We start from the raw sequence: 17,560 nt of genomic DNA, 5'->3' as shown, positions 1-17,560 counted from the left end.
CTTTCTACCCCCCCCTTACCTCCCCCTCTGTCTCTCATGCCCATGAGCACGTCCCCCTCTCTCACTCCTCTCCTCCCCCATTCCCCTAGGGGGAAGGAGAGAGACCTTCCTTTCCATCCTCTCTTTCTATTTCCCCCCCTTACCTAAGAGAGAGGAGGCTAAATGGAGAAAAGAAGAGGAGAAGCAAGAAGAATGAAAGAGAAGGGAAAAAGAGGAACAGAGAAGGATGGATAAATTCAGAGCTGAGCAGGCGAGAAGATGGGAAGAAAACAGAAAAGCAGCACAGAAGAAGCAGCTGGAAGAAGATCGCAAGAGAGAGGAGGATAATTGTAAAAGAGCAGAGGAGAGGAGAGAAAAACTGAAAAGATGGGAAAAAGAGGTACAGAAAAGGGAGGACAAATTGAAAGAGGAGGAGGCAAAAAGAAAGGATAAAAGATTAAGAGAACAGTGGATGCAGCATAGAGAAGATCGCATGAGAGAAGAGGCTAAATGGAGAAGAGCCGAGAAAAGGGGGCTGAAGAAAAAAAGAAATGAGTAATGTGAAGAGAATGAGGGGGGTGATAGTTGGAGGAGAGGGAGAGAGTGGTGGGAGAGTAAGGGGGAAAAAGATAGAAAGAGAGGGGAGAAAGGAAGGTCTCTCTCCTTCCCCCTGGGAGAATGGGGGAGGAGAGGGGTTAGAGAGGGGGAGTGAGAGACAGATGGGGAGGTGAGAGGGAAAAGATAGAAAGAGAGAGAGAAAGGAAGGTCTCTCTCCTTCTTCCCTGGGGAATGGGGGAGGAGAGGAGTGAGAGAGGGGCATGTGCTCATGGGTGTGAGAGACGGGGGGGGTCTCTCACGCCCAAGAGCAGGTCCCCCTCTCCTCCCCTATTACCCTAGGGGGAAGGAGAGAGACCTTCCTTTCCACCCTCTCTATCTCCCTCCCTTACCTCCCCCTCTGTTTCTCATGCCCATGAGCATGTCCCCCTCTCTCACTCCTCTCCTCCCTTATTCCCCTAGGGGAAAGGAGAGAGACCTTCCTTTCCACCCTCTCTTTCTATCCCCCCCCTTACCTAAGAGAGAGGAGGCTAAATGGAGAAAAGAAGAGGAAAAGTGAGAAGAACAAAAGAGAAGGGAAAAAGAGGTACAGAAAAGGGAGGACAAATTGAAAGAGGAAGAGGCAAAAAGAAGGGATAAAAAATTAAGAGAACAGTGAATGCGGCAGAGAGAAGATCGCATGAGAGAAGAGGCTAAATGGAGAAGAACCAAGAAGGGGGCTGAAGAAAAAAAGAGATGAGTAATGTGAAGAGAATGAGGGGGGTGATAGTTGGAGGAGAGGGAGAGAGTAGGGGGAGACTAAGGGGGAAAAAGATAGAAAGAGAGGGGATAAAGGAAATGTCTCTCTCCTTCCCCCTGGGAGAATGGGGGAGGAGAGGGGTCAGAGAGGGGGACGTGCTCATGGGAGTGAGAGACAGAGGGGGAGGTAAGGGGGAAAAAGATAGAAAGAGAGAAAGAAAGGTCTCTCTCCTTCTTTCCTGGGGAATGGGGGAGGAGAGGAGTGAGAGAGGGGGACATGCTCATGGGCGTGACAGACAGAGGGGGAGGTAAGGGGGGGGGGAAAGATAGAAAGATAGGGTGGAAAGGAAGGACTCTCTCCTTCCCCCTATGGGAATGGGGGAGGAGAGGGGTGAGAGAGGGGGACGTGCTCATGGGCGTGAGAGACGGGGGTGTAAGGGGGGAAAAAGATAGAAAGAGAGGGTAGAAAGGAAGGTCTCTCTCCTTCCCCCTAGGGGAATGGGGGAGGAGAGGGGTGAGAGAGGGGGATGTGCTCATGGACATGAGAGATGGGGGAGGGATGGGGGGGGGACATAGAAAGAGAGGGGGGAAAGAAAAGGTCTCTCTCCTTCTCCCAGAGAGGGGTGAGAGAGGGGGGCATGCTCATGGGCATGAGCATGCACATTTGGATGGACTTTGGCACCCAGTGACCTATGTAAGGTGAAGTCTACAGGCTTGGAAAGATCAATTTGTAAATGGATAGAAAACTGGCTAAAAAACAAATTCAGAGAGTAGTGGTTAATTATTCTTACTCTGAATGGGCTAAGGTTATCAGTGGTGTACCCCAAGGTTCAGTGTTGGGAGCCTTACTTTTTAATATCTTTATAAATGATATAGGGTCTGGGATTAAAAGTACCATTTCTGTCTTTGCAGATGACACCAAGCTATGCAATGAATAACGTCCTTACAGGATGTCTCCATTTTACAAGCCAATCTCTAAATTGGCAACTATGTGAAAAATTAGGTTTAACCAGTTGCCGACCGCCTCGCGACGATATACGTCGGCAGAATGGCACGGGCAGGCAAAGTAATGTACAGGTACGTAAAGGTACAATCGGACCCCCCCCCCCCCCCCCCCCCGCTGCCTGAGGCGGTCGGTATTTCTCCCCCGGCGATCAGAGGTGAGGGGGAGGCCATCCATTTGTGGCCACCCTCTCGGGATCGCTCCCGGCCAATGAAATCATTCCTCTGCCTCTGTAATGTAAACAGAGGCAGAGGAAGTGATGTCATCTCTCCTCGAGTCGGTCTTTTCGTTCCGGCGCCGAGGAGAGAAGACATCCAAGTAAGTGCACCAACACTACACTTTCAGTAGAACACACTAGGCACACTTTTCACCCCCTGATTGCCCCCTAGTTAACCCTTTCACCAGTGATCACCGTATAACTGTTACGGGTGACGCTGGTTAGTTAGTTTGTTTATTATAGTTTTAGGGCACCCGCCCTTTATTACCTAATAAAGGTTTAACCCCCTAATTGCCCGGCGGTGATATAAGTTACGTTTTTAGGGTCAGATAAGGTCTGCGTCGCCCCAGGCAGCGTCAGGTTAGCGCCAGTACCGCTAACACCCATGCACGCACGCAGCATACACCTCCCTTACTGCTATAGTATCTGAACGGATCAATATCTGATCCGATCAGATCTATACTAGCATCCCCAGCAGTTTAGGGTTCCCATAAACAGTGTTAGCGGGATCAGCCCAGATACCCGCTAGCACCTGCGTTTTGCCCCTCGGCCCAGCCCTGCCCAGCCCACCCAAGTGCAGTATCGATCGATCACTGTCACTTACAAAACACTAAACACACATAACTGCAGCGTTCGCAGAGTCAGGCCTGATCCCTGCGATCGCTAACAGTTTTTGTTGGTAGCGTTTTGATACAGTCACTAACAGTCAGGAGCTTTTTTGCCTGTGAGTCTCACTAGTGTACCACTAAATTTAGAGCCCAAAATGGCAAATTGAAGGTACACTAGTGAAGAGGCCTACACGTTTCTGAGCATGACAGATAGTGAAGAGGAAGTCACTCATCTGTCAGATTCAGGCTCAGAATATGATCCTGTAGAGGACAGCGACTCCATGACAGATAGCTCTGACAACGGAGTTGTGGTCCCTGCCAAGGTCAGGCGTACCAGACCCCAAACTTCTTCTGCTGTCCTTGATGTGCAAGAACCGCAGGTCCCTCGTATGGAGCAGAGCAGTACTAGCGCCGCTATTCCTTCTGGTGAACTGGCAAGCACCAGCGGCCTAGTACACCCTGGTCGTACATCCAGTATCACGTGGTGACGTGGCGTGTCCCATAAGTGCAGTTCAAGCTGGCGAGGTGGCAAGCACTAGTAGTGTCCCGCTGCCGCCAAGAAGACAAACACAGGCCCGTCGTGCCCATAGTGCCCTTCCTGCTGCATTCGCCAATCCGAACTGGGAACTCACCACTTTTGCAGCACCCGTACTTCCCCCATTCACTGGCCAACCCGGCATTCAGGTGGAAACAGTTGATTTTACGCCACTGGATTTTTATTCGCTGTTTTTCACCGAAGATCTCTATAGATCTATTGTGGACCAGAGCAATTTATAGGCTGGTCAACACATCGCCACTATTCCCCAGTCCTCCCTTGCCAGAGATTGGAGACCAATTACGGTCTCCGAATTTAAGCTCTTTCTGGGCCTTTCCCCTTAACATGGGCATAACTAAAAAGAGTGAGTTGCGGTCATATTGGTCCACTGACCCAATTCCATATGCCCTTGTTCTCTGCCTCCATACGAGCAGATTTTGCGGTTCATGCACTTCAACAACAATGAACTCTGTCGTCCTCGTGGAGACCCTGAATACGATCGGCTCTACAAAATTCGGCCCCTCGTAAACCACTTCAACCAGCATTTTGCAGACTTGTTTACTCCCCATCAAGTTGTCTGCGTTGATGAGTCCCTGATTAAATTTTCTGGCCGCTTGTCATTCAAACAGTACCTTCCCAGCAAGCGTGCCAGATACGGGGTCAAGATGTACAAGCTCTGTGAAAGGGCCACAGGCTATACATGTAGTTTTATGGGCAAAGATAGTCACGTAGAGCCGACAAACTGCCCTGACTACATAGTAAGCGCTGGCAAGATTGTGTGGGACTTGGTGTCACCCTTATTCGTAAAGGGGTACCACTTGTACGTGGACAATTATTACACGAGCGTACCACTTTTTAGTCACCTTTTTGATCAACAGATTGGAGCATGTGGCACCGTGCAACCTAATCGCCGGGGCTTACCCCAGCGGCTTGTAGATTCCCGTCTTAGGCGGGGGGAGAGAGCCTGCTTCAAGTGTAATAACTTGCTCGCTATGAAGTGGAGGGATAATAAGAATGTTTTCGTTCTTACCTCCCTTCATGCAGACATGACGGTTCAAATTACTACGGCGACTGGTGTTGTGGAGAAACCCCTCTGTGTCCACGAATATAACCAAAATATGGGAGGGGTGGACCTCAACGACCAGTTGTTGGCGCCGTACCTAGTTGCCCGTAAGGCCAGACGCTGGTACAAGAAAGTGTCTGTTTATTTATTTCAATTGGCTTTGCTGAACGCTCTTGTGCTATACAGAGCTTCAGGACGGACTGGATCCTTCCTTAAATTCCAGGAAGAGATCGTCAGAGCCTTTCTGTTTCCAGACAGAGCTCCACCTCACCTTCCCCAACCAAATGCAGTAAGCCGGCTGCATGAGAGGCATTTTCCTTATGTCCTCCCGAGTACCCCTACCCAACGAGCCCCCCAAAGAAGATGTCGTGTCTGCAGCAAGCGCGGATATAGGCGTGACACCCGATATTATTGTCCCTCCTCTCTTGACACTCCTGGTCTATGCATTGGTGAATGTTTTGAACGCTACCATTCACTAATTGAGTATTAGCGTAGGGTACAGCACTGCACAGACTAGGACACACTTTCACAGGGCCTCCCAAGATGCCATCGCATTTTGAGAGACCCGAACCTGGTACCAGTTACAAAAGTTAAAGTTACTAAAAAAAAGTGAAAAAAAAAAGTGAAAAAAAAAAAGTAAAAAAAAATAAAAACACAAAAAAATATATAAAATAAAGAAACCAAAAAAAGTGTCGTTTTATTGTTCTCTCTCTCTCTCTATTCTCTCTCTATTGTTCTGCTCTTTTTTACTGTATTCTATTCTGCAATGTTTTATTGTTATTATGTTTTACCATGTTTGCTTTTCAGATATGCAATTTTTTTATACTTTACTGTTTACTGTGTTTTATTGGTAACCATTTTTTTTGTTTTCAGGTACGCCATTCAGCTGCAGAGCGGATTTATTTATCTTGACAGCAACAGCGTTTGCTCCCACGATATATAAAGCCGTGACTCCAGCGGTGTCGGAGGTGATTTCACCACCACAGTTACATACTTCAGCATATATGCCGAAGCGTGGGGGCAGCAGTGGGTGGAGGAGCGATTTGCTCCTACCTTTTGTGGGAGGATGCCCCCATGCTTCGGCATATATATATTTTAGGCACAGGTTGCGTTAAATGTTTTATTTTTTACTATGTTTTTTTTTGTATTTGCTTTGCAGGTATGGTAAGTCTTACTGTTATACTGTAATGTTACTTTGTTTTATTGTTAACCATCATTTGCTTAGCAGGTACGCCATTCAGTTGCAGCGCGGATTTATTTATCTTGACAGCAACAGCGTTTGCTCCCACGATACATAAAGCCGTGACTCCATCGCTGTCGGAGGTGATTTCACCACCACAGTTACATACTTCAGCATATATGCCGAAGCATGGGGGCAGCAGAGGGCGGAGGAGCGATTTGCTCCTAACTTTTGCGGGAGGATGCCCCCCATGCTTCGGCATATATATATGGTGCATGTATGCCCATCATTAGAAGTGGGTGGATGAAGGGAGGTATTCTAATGGTGGGCATACCCACCAATCAATCTCTTTTTTTTCCTTCAGCCCACAGGCTGCATGAAAAAAAAAGTTTACAATATATGCCCAACAAGGACCAGCAACGTACTGGTATGTTGCTGGACTTTGAGTGGTTATACCAGAATGATGCCTGCAGGTTTAGGTATCATCTTGGTATCATTCTTTTCAGACAGCGGTCGGCTTTCATGTAAAAGCAATCCTAGTGGCTAATTAGCCTCTAGACTGCTTTTACAAGCAGTGGGAGGGAATGCCCCCCCCCACCGTCTTCCATGTTTTTCTCTGGCTCTCCTGTCCCAACAGGGAACCTGAGAATGCAACCGGTGATTCAGCCAGCTGACCATAGAGCTGATCAGAGACCAGTGGCTCCAAACATCTCTAAGAAACCGGAAGCCACGAGCATTTCATGACTTAGATTTCGCCGGATGTAAACAGCGCCATTGGGAAATTTGGAAAGCATTTTATCACACAGATCTTGGTGTGGTCAGATGCTTTGAGGGCAGAGGAGAGATCTAGGGTCTAATAGACCCCAGTTTTTTCAAAAAAGAGTACCTGTCACTACCTATTGCTATCATAGGGGATATTTACATTCCCTGAGATAACAATAAAAATGATTAAAAAAAATGAAAGAAACAGTTTAAAAATAAGATAAAAAAGCAAAAAAATAATAAAGAAAAAAAAAAAAAAAAAAAAAAAAAAAAAAAAGCACCCCTGTCCCCCCCTGCTCTCGCGCAAAGGTGAACGCAAGCGTCGGTCTGGCGTCAAATGTAAACAGCAATTGCACCATGCATGTGAGGTATCACCGCGAAGGTCAGATCGAGGGCAGTAATTTTAGCAGTAGACCTCCTCTGTAAATCTAAAGTGGTAACCTGTAAAGGCTTTTAAAGGCATTTTAAAATGTATTTAGTTTGTCGCCACTGAACGTTTGTGCGCAATTTTAAAGCATGTCATGTTTGGTATCCATGTACTCGGCCTAAGATCATCTTTTTTATTGCATCAAACATTTGGGCAATATAGTGTGTTTTAGTGCATTAAAATTTAAAAAAGTGTGTTTTTTTCCCAAGAAAATGCGTTTGAAAAATCGCTGCGCAAATACTGTATGAAAAAAAAAAAAAATTAAACACCCAACATTTTAATCTGTAGGGCATTTTCTTTAAAAAAATATATAATGTTTGGGGGTTCAAAGTAATTTTGACTTGCAAAAAAAATATTTTTTCATGTAAACAAAAAGTGTCAGAAAGGGCTTTGTCTTCAAGTGGTTAGAAGAGTGGGTGGTGTGTGACATAAGCTTCTAAATGTTGTGCATAAAATGCCAGGACAGTTCAACCCCCCCCCAAACGACCCCATTTTGGAAAGTAGACACCCCAAGCTATTTGCTGAGAGGCATGTCGAGTCCATGGAATATTTTATATTGTGACACAAGTTGCGGGTAAAAGACAATTTTTTTTTTTTTTTGGAACAAAGTTGTCACTAAATGATATATTTCTCAAACATGCCATGGGAATATGTGAAATTACACCCCAAAATACATTCTGTTGCTTCTTCTGAGTACGGGGATACCACATGTGTGAGACTTTTTGGGAGCCTAGCCGCGTAGGGGACCCCGAAAACCAAGCACCGCCTTCAGGCTTTCTAAGGGCGTACATTTTTGATTTCACTGTTCACTGCCTATCACAGTTTCGGAGGCCATGGAATGCTCAGGTGGCACAAACCCCCCCCCCCCCCAAAGACCCCATTTTGGAAAGTAGACACCCCAAGCTATTTGCTGAGAGGTATAGTGAGTATTTTGCAGACCTCACTTTTTGTCACAAAGTTTTGAAAATTGAAAAAAGAAAAAAAAATGTTTTTTTCTTGTCTTTCTTCATTTTCAAAAACAAACGAGAGCTGCAAAATACTCACCATGCCTCTCAGCAAATAGCTTGGGGTGTCTACTTTCCAAAATGGGGTCATTTGGGGGGGGGGTTGTGCTATCTTGGCATTTTATGGCCTTCGAAACTGTGATAGGTAGTGAGGAGTGAATCAAAAATGTACGCCCTTAGAAATCTTGAAGGCGGTGATTGGTTTTCGGAGCCCCGTATGCAGCTAGGCTCCCATAAAGTCCCACACATGTGGTATCCCTGTACTCAGGAGAAGCAGCAGAATGTATTTTGGGGTGTAATTCCACATATGCCCATGGCATGTTTGAGCAATATATCATTTAGTGACAACTTTGTGCAGAAAAAAAATAAAAAAAAATTGTCACTTTCCCGCAACTTGTGTCAAAATATAAAATATTCCATGGACTTAACATGCCTCTCAGCAAATAGCTTGGGGTGTCTACTTTCCAAAATGGGGTCATTTGGGGGGTTTTGTGCCATCTTGGCATTTTATGGCCTTCAAAACTGTGAAAGGTAGTGAGGAGTGAAATCAAAAATTTACGCCCTTAGAAATCCTGAAGGCGGTGCTTGGTTTTCAGGGCCCCGTACGCGGCTAGGCTCCCAAAAAGTCCCACACATGTGGTATCCCCATACTCAGGAGAAGCAGCTAAATGTATTATGTGTGAGCAATATATCATTTAGTAACAACTTTTTGTAAATTATTTTTTTTTTTTTGTCATTATTCAATCACTTGGGACAAAAAAAAATAATATTCAATGGGCTCAACATGCCTCTCAGCAATTTCCTTGGGGTGTCTACTTTGTACTGCCCTGCCATTTTAGCACCTCAAGAAATGACATAGGCAGTCATAAACTAAAAGCTGTGTAAATTCCAGAAAATGTACCCTAGTTTGTAGACACTATAACTTTTGCGCAAACCAATAAATATACTCTTATTGACATTTTCTTTACCAAAGACATGCGGCCGAATACATTTTGGCCTAAATGTATGACTAAAATTGAGTTTATTGGATTTTTTTTATAACAAAAATGAGAAAATATCATTTTTTTTCAAAATTTTCGGTCTTTTTCCGTTTATAGCGCAAAAAATAAAAACCCCAGAGGTGATCAAATACCATGAAAAGAAGGCTCTATTTGTGGGAAGAAAAGGACGCAAATTTTGTTTGGGTACAGCATTAGCAGTTAAAGCGACGCAGTGCCAAATTGTAAAAAGTGCTCTGGTCAGGAAGGGGGTAAATCCTTTCGGGCTGAAGTGGTTAATGTAGATAAATGTAAAGTTATGCACTTGGGGGCATAACTTGGGGGCAAGAATATGCATGTATCATACAAACTAGGGGGAGTACAACTAGGGGAATCCATAGTGGAGAAGGATTTGGGGTTTTTAGTAGATCATAAGCTCAATAATAGCATGCAATGCCAAGCTGCAGTTTCCAAAGTGAGCAAAGTCCTTTCTTGTATTAACCAGTTCCGGACCAGCCGCCGCAGTTATACTGCGGCAGGTTAGCCCGGCTGCACGAAGCGTCGTAGCTTTACATCACCGGGGATCACTGTATTAGTGTCACGGGTGACACTGGTTAGTTTGTTTTTTTTTTTTATAACGTCAAGGCACCTGCCGTATAAAAACCTAAATAGGTGTTTAACCCCCTGATTACCAGGCGGGTGATATCAGTTAGGTTTCAGTGTCAGATCTGCGTTGCCCTAGGCAGCGGTAGATTAGTGCCAGTAGCGCTAACACCCATGCACACACCATACACCTCCCTTAGTAGTATAGTATCTGAACGGATCGATATCTGATCAGATCTATACTAACGTCCCCAGCAGTTTAGGGTTCCCAAAAACACAGTGTTAGCGGGATCAGCCAAGATGTTTTATTGTATTTGCTTTGCAGGTATGGTAAGTCTTACTGTTATACTGTAATGTTACTTTGTTTTATTGTTAACCATTATTTGCTTAGCAGATACGCCATTCAGCTGCAGCACTGATTTATTTATCTGGACAGCAACAGCGTTTGCTCCCATGATACGTAAAGCCATGACGCCAGTGCTGTCGGAGGTGATTTCACCACCACAGTTAAAAAAAGAGCATATATGCCGAAGCATGGGGGCAGGGGTGGAGGTGTGATTTGCTCCTAACATTAGGGGCGGATTGCCCCTATGCTTCAGCATATTTTTTTAAGGCCATTCAGCAGCAGCACTGATTTATTTATTTTGACAGCAACAGCGTTTGCTCCCACGATGCGTAAAGCCCTGACTCCAGCGTTGTCGGAGGTGATTTCACCACCGCAGTTAAAAAAAAGAGCATATATGCTGAAGCACGGGGGCAGGGGTGGAGGAGCGATTTGCTCCTAACATTAGGGGTGGATTGCCCCCATGCTTCGGGATATATTTTTTTAGGCACAGATTGCGTTAAAAAATGCTGAATGCCATTCAGCTGCAGCACTGATTTATTTATCTTGACAGCAACAGTGTTTGCTCCCACGATACGTAAAGCCGTGACTCCAGCGATGTTGGAGGTGATTTCACCACCACAGATAAAAAAAAGAGCATATATGCCGAAGCATGGGGGGAGGGGCGGAGAAGCGATTTGCTCCTAACATTAGGGGTGGATTGCCCCCATGCTTCGGCATATATTTTTTAGGCCATTCAGCTGCAGCACTGATTTATTTATCTTGACAGCAACAGCGTTTACTCCCACGATACGTAAATCAGCGACTCCAGAGCTGTAGGAGGTGATTTCACCACCACAGTTAAAAAAAAGGTGCATGTATGCCCATCATTAGAAGTGGGTGGATGAAGGGTGGTATTCTAATGGTGGGCATACCCACCAATCAATCTCTTTTTTTCGTTCAGCCCACAGGCTGCATGAAAAAAAGAACATTACAATGTATGCCCAACAAGGACCAGAGACGTATTGGTATGTTGCTGGACTTTGAGTAGTTATACCAGAATGATGCCAGTGTCAGGGACATGTCAGCAGTCGTCGGGTGAATCTGCGTGCACGCAGGTCCACAAGAAATGTTTCTAGGCGAATTCAGCTAAATTCCCCACCAGGGGGCGCCGGCGCGCTTTCGCGTGCGCCCGTACGCGCGTGCGCACGCGCGCCTGTTCGCGCTAGCGCCGTTTGGCGCCAAGGGGCCTTTAAAAGAGTCACAGGTGCTCATGTCAGGTGCTGTTCGTCTGCAGCTCTGCACCTGAAAGTTCCTGTATCTGCCTGCTGATTGTTTGCTATTGACCCGGCTACGTCTGACCACTCTCCAGTCTCCAAACCCGACCCGGCTTGCCTGACCTTGCTTATTCTGTTACCTGTTGCCGAACTCCTGCCTGTCTGACTATCCTTGGATCATCCCTCCTGTTTATACCTGGACTGTCTGACCTTGTTTGCCTGTGGGTATTTTTTTTTTGAGTATTGCCCCTAATACCCAAACTGTTTCAAAAATTAAGGTCCGCCATCATCTTTACCAAATTGGATTTGAGAGGAGCCTACAATCTGGTCCGCATTCGGTCCGGGGATGAATGGAAGACGGCCTTCCGGACCCGTTTTGGACACTATGAATATTTAGTCATGCCCTTCGGCCTTTGCAATGCTCCTGCCACCTTTCAGCATCTGGTCAATGATGTGTTTAAGGATTTCCTGGACATCTTCCTAATTGTCTACCTGGACGATATTTTAATTTTCTCCAGTTCTCTCGAGCAACATAGAGAACATGTCCGTAAAGTCCTGGCCCGACTCCGCCTGCACAGATTGTATGCCAAGGCGGAGAAGTGCGAATTTGAACAAAGGGAGATTCAGTTTCTGGGGTTGGTCATTTCCCCCACCGGCAAAATGGACCCTCAGAAAGTGTCTGCTGTATTAGAATGGCCAGCACCCGTGGACAAGAAGGGCGTGCAACGCTTCATCGGATTTGCAAACTTTTACAGGAAGTTTATCAGGGGATTCTCTACCATCATCTCCCCCATTACACAGCTTACCAAGCAGAATCTTCGTTTCCACTGGAACTCGGAAGCTCAAGAGGCTTTTGAAGAATTAAAGAGGCGTTTTACGTCGGCTCCGATCCTTAGTCATCCTGACCCATCTTTGCCCTTTATCCTAGAGGTTGATGCCTCCGAAGTAGCTGTGGGTGCTATTATTTCCCAACGACAAGGCAACAAGGACCTGATGCATCCTGTAGGGTTCTTCTCTAGGAAACTTTCACCGGCTGAACGGAACTACGATGTGGGGGACCGGGAGTTACTTGCTATCAAGACAGCCTTGGAAGAATGGAGATATTTGCTTGAAGGTGCAGTCCATCCAGTACTAATTTATACGGATCACAAGAATCTGGAATATTTAAGATCTGCTAAGAGACTAAAACCCAGACAGGCCCGTTGGGCTCTATTCTTTACACGGTTTTGCTTCCATATAACCTACCGGCCGGGATCCAAGAATGTAAAGCCAGATGCGCTGTCGCGCATGTTTGATAATCCTAAGGACTCTTCTGTACCTGACACTATTCTGCCGGCAAATAGTTTTCTTCTCCTTCAGACAGATCTTCTATCCATGATCAGAGAAGCATCCCCAGAACCTTCAAGTCTTCAGGGGTCCTCTTTAACGTCTCAAGATGGACTATTATGGAGGGGAAGTCAAATTTTTGTACCAGAGAACGTCCGAGTCAAGGTACTAACACTCTTGCATGACCACCCACTTGCAGGACATTTTGGGGTCCGTAAGACCCTTGACTTGGTGCAGCGCACCTTTTGGTGGCCCAACTTAAAGGAATTTTGCAAAAGATATGTTAACTCCTGCTCTGTCTGCATCCAGAATAAAACTCCCAGAAACAGAGCTTGGGGACTACTAAGACCATTGCCTATACCAGATAGGCCCTGGAGGATGATAGCAATGGACTTTATAGTTGAATTGCCATGTTCTGAGGGATGTTCAGCAATCCTTGTGGTCGTTGACCGACTATCCAAAATGGCCCACTTCGTGCCCCTAAAGGGAACACCTTCTGCTGTGGAGACGGCCCGTGTGTTCATTAAGGAAATTGTCAGGTTACATGGAATTCCTGCAAATATAGTGTCTGATAGGGGGGTACAGTTTACTTCACGTTTTTGGAAAGCCCTCTGTGAAAACCTGAAAATTGAACTAGCTCTGTCCTCGGCATACCACCCCCAAACAAATGGGCAAACTGAAAGGACAAATCAGACTCTGGAGCAGTACATTAGGTGTTTTACATCTTTTGTGCAAGATGATTGGGTGTCCCTGCTGCCCCTAGCGGAATTCGCTTATAACAATGCTAGTCACTCTGCCACCGGTCAATCCCCTTTCTTTGCCAATTATGGGTTTCATGCATCTTTTTTACCAGATTTTCTTTCAGAATCCCCAGTTCCAGCGGTCCAGGACACAGTGCAATTCCTCAACAGTAATAATCGGATCTTGCAGGAAGCGGTATCCAAGGCGCAAGCGGACAATAAGAGGTTCTTTGATCAGAAAAGAAGAGGAGATCTAGACCTTCAGCTTGGCGACAAGGTATGGCTGTCTACCAATAATATTAGATTGACATGTCCTTCCAAGAAGCTTGCTCCTAAATTTATTGGGCCTTTCCCAGTGAAAAGGAAAATTAACGAGGTATCTTATGAATTATGCTTACCTGACTCACTTAAGATACACCCTGTGTTTCACGTGTCACTCTTAAAGCCTGCTGTAGATAACCCTTTTCCTGATAGGGGCACCAGGGTCCCTGAACCAGTTCTGGTGGACGGCAGTGAGGAGTATGAAGTGGAATCCATCCTTGACTGCAGAAAGAGGTCTGGGCAAGTACAGTTTTTAATTAAATGGAAGGGGTATGGTCCGGAAAACAACTCCTGGGAACCTGACTGTAATATTCATGCCAAACGTTTGATTCGTGCCTTTTTCTCTGCCCATCCGGAAAAGAAAAGTCATCTGGGCATCCGGAGGCTGCCCGTTGGGAGGGGGCAATGTCAGGTCCGCGCGTTCGCGGGTGCGCGCCCGTTCGCGCTAGCGCCGTTTGGCGCCAAGGGGCCTTTAAAAGAGTCACAGGTGCTCATGTCAGGTGCTGTTCGTCTGCAGCTCTGCACCTGAAAGTTCCTGTATCTGCCTGCTGATTGTTTGCTATTGACCCGGCTACGTCTGACCACTCTCCAGTCTCCAAACCCGACCCGGCTTGCCTGACCTTGCTTATTCTGTTACCTGTTGCCGAACTCCTGCCTGTCTGACTATCCTTGGATCATCCCTCCTGTTTATACCTGCCTGATCTCCTGCCAACACGGACTGTCTGACCTTGTTTCCCTGTGTCCTGTGACGCTGCTTCCAGCCTGCTTGTTTGCTTCCAGCTGCTATCATCGCATCTGTCCGCCTGCCCTCCGGCCTGCACCAGTTGCCTGCATCCGCGATTCAGCCATCCCTGAGGGACATCCTTCCAGTTCCGGTGTCTGCTTCTGCTGGAACCTACATCAGGCCCTCCTACCCACTGTGCTCAGGAGACCACTGTTCCCACTTCCAGCGGCTCCTGAACCAGCGTTTAAGAGAGGTCTCCTTCCACCAGTCAGGCTCAACTACCAGGTACATTACAGCCAGGGTTAGGTATCATCTTGGTATTATTCTTTTCAGCCAGCGGTTGGCTTTCATTTAAAAGCAATCCTAGCGGCTAATTAGCCTCTAGACTGTTTTTACACGCCAGCTGACCATAGAGCTGATCAGAGACCAGAACGGCTCTGATCATCTCTATGGCTTAAGAAACCTTAAGCTACGAGCATTTCATGACTTAGGTTTCACCGGATATAAACAGCGCCATTGGGAAAGCATTTTATCACACCGATCTTGGTGTGGTCAGATGCTTTGAGGGCAGAGGAGAGATCTAGCGTCTAAAAGATCCCAATTTTTTCAAAAAAGAGTACCTGTCACTAACTATTGCTATCACAGGTGATATTTACATTCCCTTAGATAACAATAAAAATGATTTAAAAAAAAATGAAAGGAACAGTTTAAAAATAAAAATTAAAAAGCAAAATAAATAATAATAAAAAAAAAGCACTCCTGTCCCCCCCCCCCCCCCCCCCCCCCCCCGTGCTTACGTGCAAAGGCGAACGCAAGCGTTGGACTGGTGTCATAGGTAAACAGCAATTGCATCATGCATGTGAGGTATCACCACGAAGGTCAGATTGAGGGCAGTAATTTTCGCAGTAGACCTCCTCTGTAAATCTAAAGTGGTAACCTGTAAAGGCTTTCAAAGGATTTTAAAAATGTATGTAGTTTGTCGCCGCTGCACATTTGTCGTGTTTTTTATCCAAATTACTCGGCATAAGATCATCTTTTTTATTTCATCAAACATTTGGGCAATATATATAATGCATTAAAATTTAAAAAAGTGTGTTTTTTCAAAAAAATATTGCGTTTGAAAAATCGCTGCGCAAATACTGTGTGAAAAATAAATTGCAACACCCACCATTTTAATCTGTAGGGCCTTTGCTTTAAAAAAATATATAATGTTTGGGGGTTCAAAGTAATTTTCTTGCAAAAAAAAAAAAAATATTTTGTAATATATATATAAAAAAAAAGTGTCAGAAAGGGCTTTGTCTTCAAGTGGTTAGAAGAGTGGGTGATATGTGACGTAAGCTTCTAAATGTTGTGCATAAAATGCCAGGACAGTTCAAAACCCCCCCAAATTACCCCTTTTTGGAAAGCAGACGCCCCAAGATATTTGCTGATGTTGAGTCCATGGAATATTTTATATTTTGCCATAAGTTGTGAGAAAATGACAATATTTATTTATTTTTATTTTTTTAGTTGTCACTAAATGATATATTGCTCAAACATGCCATGGGCATATGTCAAATTACACCCCAAAATACATTCTGTTGCTTCTCCTGAGTACGAGGATACCACATGTGTGAGACTTTTTGGGAGCCTAATAGCCTATAGGACCCCAAAAACCAATCACCGCCTTCAGGCTTTCTTTTTTTTATTTTAAATTGTATATTTATTAAAGAGTTTTTGGGTCATACAGAGGTGACAAAACATTGTCAAAAACATGCACAGTAAGAGGAACATAAAACATTAAAGTTACATTTAGACAGGTTAAAAAGAAAAAACTGTCCTTTGGAGACATCCATCTAACAGAACTGAAGAATCAGAGTATAACATATTATCAAAGAACATTGCAAGATAACGCAACAAGCCAGTATGGCCTGTCTAAATTCGTTTTAATAGATAAGAAAGAAAGAAAAGGCAAAATAAAATAAAATAAAATAAAATAGTAGAGACAAAAATAAACATAGAACCAAAAGTGTAAGGATAGAAGAAATAGCACCATGGAAGGGTAAATTATGCGAACAGACATCTATGCAGCATAAAAATAAGATTTTACATACGAAACGACTATCATTCAGGGGGGGTCTTTCTGGACAATAAATAGAATCATCCCAGGCTTCCCAAACTTTGTTAAACCGAACCAAGGAACCTTCAATAGTAGCAGTCAGGTGTTCCATCCTACGAGTGTCAGCTATATTAGATAGAAGCTGAGAATTGGTAGGAGGGGAGGAGGACAGCCAGCAACATGGAATCGCCTTTTTGGCAGCTAGGAGTATGAAAGCCATCAGCTTCTGTGCAGATTTTGAAATACCCGGGAAGGGGCGTCTCAATAGGTAGTGCAGGGGTTTAGGGGTATATCTACGTGCAGGAGGTCTTGTATAAGAGTTTGAACATAAGTCCAGAAATGTAAATGTAAAGAGCATAGGAGCCAAAGATTTCTCAACTGGGGCATATGCCTGTCCGAGGGTGCCCATAACATAAAACAAGGGTGTACAAGGGACGTGACCCTCATTTCAATCTCGGACCACCTACTTGGGGCACAGCGGGATGTCCAAGAGATGACAGCTTGCAGGTGAGTGGCATGATAATATTTTAGTGGATCCGGGGCACCCAACCCACCCCTAGACCTCAAAGACTGAACCACCGACCCCACTATCCTATGGGAGGTATTATGCCATATAAAATTAAGAAAGGACCATTGAAGCATTTTCAATTGGGGAAGCGGGATCGCTAAAGGGAGTGTCTGAAACATTTACAGCAGTTTGGGAAGAATGGACATCTTTAATACGTTAATTCTCCCGAATAGAGAGAGAGGGAGTGTGTCCCAGTGTTTCAGTAAGTGCTTTATTTCCACAAACAGTGGGGGGAAATTAGTCTGATAGAGGGTGGAGTAGGAAGAGGTTATGGAGATTCGCAAGTATTTAAGCTTCTGAGTGCACCAATGATAATTGAAGTTCCGTTGGAGGGTGTCCAGGAGAAGCTGGGGAATAATTATGGGGAGGGCCTCAGTTTTGGAGGAGTTTATCTTAAAGCCCGATATGGCGCCAAATGAGTTTAGGGTTTTTTGTAGGGAGGGGAGGATAGTAAGTGGATGTGATAACGTAAGCAGTATGTCATCAGCAAAGCGCCGATATAGACGTGACACCCGCTATTATTGTCCCTCCTG

At 45.2% G+C, this 17,560-nt stretch overlaps 1 protein-coding gene across 1 annotated transcript in view; it reads right to left on the bottom strand.

Moving 5' to 3' along the window:
• TCP11L2 (t-complex 11 like 2) overlaps nt 1–17,560 on the bottom strand; it is a 97,954-nt gene that overhangs the window by 55,467 nt on the left and 24,927 nt on the right. The gene's annotated exons all lie outside the window — the stretch shown is intronic.

The sequence above is a fragment of the Aquarana catesbeiana genome, linkage group LG03 (assembly GCF_042186555.1).
Source record: "Aquarana catesbeiana isolate 2022-GZ linkage group LG03, ASM4218655v1, whole genome shotgun sequence".
NCBI lineage: Eukaryota > Metazoa > Chordata > Amphibia > Anura > Ranidae > Aquarana > Aquarana catesbeiana.
Note: the sequence above shows the minus strand (reverse complement) of the source record. Positions and strands in the feature narration are given on the sequence as shown.